The 2,500-nt window shown below is 43.0% G+C and overlaps 1 protein-coding gene across 1 annotated transcript in view; it reads left to right on the top strand.

Moving 5' to 3' along the window:
* The window catches only part of rapgef6 (Rap guanine nucleotide exchange factor (GEF) 6), a 148,688-nt gene that overhangs the window by 129,257 nt on the left and 16,931 nt on the right, over nt 1-2,500 (top strand). The window lies entirely within an intron of this gene.

Genomic DNA, 2,500 nt, shown 5'->3' with positions numbered 1-2,500 from the left:
GCTAGTATATATTTTTTTAAAATACAGAAACGTTTCTGTGTGGAGTAGAATTTACCATCTATGTGGAAACATTCCTAGGATTCCTAGACTAGCTTGCACTCACTCTGCGCATTTACATTTTTCATGTGCGATTTCAAAAATAGAAATGGTAAATAATAAATATCAATTAACTGCAATGTATTACATACTCATACCTCTCGCTTTGCACTCTCCAGCGCTGTTTTATTTTCATCAAGGCATCGCGTCTTGAAATTTTATATTAGAAGTCCTCAGCCTGTCAGTCTTGATGTCGGTGAGCACATTTCTGAGCGTGTTGATGTGTTGACGGTGCACAGTTTGAATGATGAAAAATAAAGTAACCAACGCTCTTGGCATCTGGGGCAACTCAACAGTCATATAGAGGCATTCACTCACTCACTCACTCACTCACTCACTCACTCACTCACTCACTCACTCACTCACTCACTCACTCACTCACTCACTCACTCACTCACTCACTCACTCACTCACTCACTCGCGCACGCATTCGCTCCCTCAGTCACTCACACACGAACTGACTCACTTACTCTCCAACACATACATTTCACATCCCTACTCACACGTGCACACACGCACACCCTCCCGCCACTTTGCTACTTTGTCTTGGTTTTGACTCTTCTGCAGACCTGAGGTCTGGTTTGAGCTCTTCTTATTAACTCATTGGCTGCCAGCCATTTTCATAAAAGAGTACCTCGGAGTGCCAGCCATTTTTCAGCATTTTGGGTGTTTTTTGGAGGCTCACAGAAAATTGAGTTCTGTGTCTATGTCAACACCATACCTATCAAAACACAGATTAGACGCTCATCTGTCATCAGAAAAAAACGGTGTCTCTCTACCCCTTTCCGTTCTTTCATAATCATCTGTTGAAATTAAGTGGAATTCGCCAAAATGCTGCTTTCTAACCAAAAAGCTGAGAAAACGCCATTTGAAGTAGAACTATAACTGCAAACGTTTTTGCCCGTAATGGCATCGTCCTAACAACTCCAAACCTATCAGCTGCTATTACACAGTCTTCTGTCATCTGTAGCCTGAACAAAAAGATCATTTGTATGACCTTTTCAACCTAATATACTGAAATATAACGGGGGGACTCGAAAACAAGGGTGTTTTGGTTTAGTTGCTGGCGCGCAGCATGGATCATGACAGCAGTTGCCCCTAACTCCGGTAACTCCCTACCTCTCCCTCTCCCTCTCCCTCTCTCTCTCCCCTCGTTGGAGAACGAATCACAGCTGGTTTATTTCCTCCAGAAATAGTAGGGAGGCAGGTAGGCAGGCAGCACCGCTTAGCGTAGCTTACTGCAGCTTCTTTGGCAGAGCGGACAATTTGCAGATTGATGATTACTGTCATCATGGTTCTGCTATAGTGATCTTGTCATATATTGTTCAATGAATTTTCTTTTGATAAAGTACTGATCACACATCCAACATTTCACAAGCCGATTGGAGTGGTGAATGCTAGCTGGTCTGAGGCTAAGTGCAATGCTTTCTAATGTGAGCTGAATGCATCTGACCAGACACAAAGGCTACTCTGTTCCAAGAATCTGCAACCCCCCTGTCTTTTTTGATGATACAGTAAGCTGATCATACTATACAGATCCATAAAAATAACTGTGGATTGAGTAAAAAAATAGTTGACTTACCAAGGCTCCTTTATTTAGGCTTAGTTGTAAGTTGTTAGCGATTTCGTGCTAGCTAGCTAGCTAGCGTAGCAAACTTTATACCCAAGTTACCTCAGTTGGGACACATCACCACTAGTCCCGTGCATTCTCCTGTTAGATGATATTTTGTAAGCAACATCCTGATGTTGTGTAGGCTGATCACATTATCCAAAATGAAAGGTTGTCACACAGATCATCTCATGGTGTATTTTGGGCAAGTTAGCTACAATGCCTTCTAGCTAGATAGCAACAGGGGATTGTATTTTGGTCATGAGAGGAAGGTTTTTTTTTGGCCAGGCTCTGACACTAAAATCAGTAGCCTACCTGTGTTAAAATCAGAGGGCAAGAAAGTAGACTACTGTCACAGGTGCTTTACTTTCAAAAATGATTTTGCTATGCTACTTTTGAGATTATATTATAATAGTAAAAAAGGGGTGTTTTTGTCTTGACATTTCATCTTGCTCTGAGCTAAAGCCCTGCCTTGACTGTTCCTAAGGACACTTCTGCCACCTACAGGAACAGTTAGAAAATGCCTTGAGGCTTGAAATTCATACAGAAGATAGGTCAGACCGTCCTCGAGGCCTGGCTGTAAAAAAACGCAATTGTCGGCGAACGACGTCGAAGGTAGGGGGCGTCACTATTTGAAATGACGTCATTCGACGGCCAAGGCAGCCAATGAGTTAAGTGAGAGATTCAGCTGTACACTGTAGCAGTCGCAGCAGCAGCAGGACTGGTGGAGTTTGCTTTGTGCAGCGGTCTCTTCTAGTAAGCAGATCCCCTCTCTCTCTCTCTCTACGGAGAGAG

This window comes from Engraulis encrasicolus, chromosome 7 (assembly GCF_034702125.1).
Source record: "Engraulis encrasicolus isolate BLACKSEA-1 chromosome 7, IST_EnEncr_1.0, whole genome shotgun sequence".
NCBI lineage: Eukaryota > Metazoa > Chordata > Actinopteri > Clupeiformes > Engraulidae > Engraulis > Engraulis encrasicolus.
The sequence above is the reverse complement of the archived record's forward strand: the minus strand, read 5'-3'. Positions and strand labels throughout refer to the sequence as shown.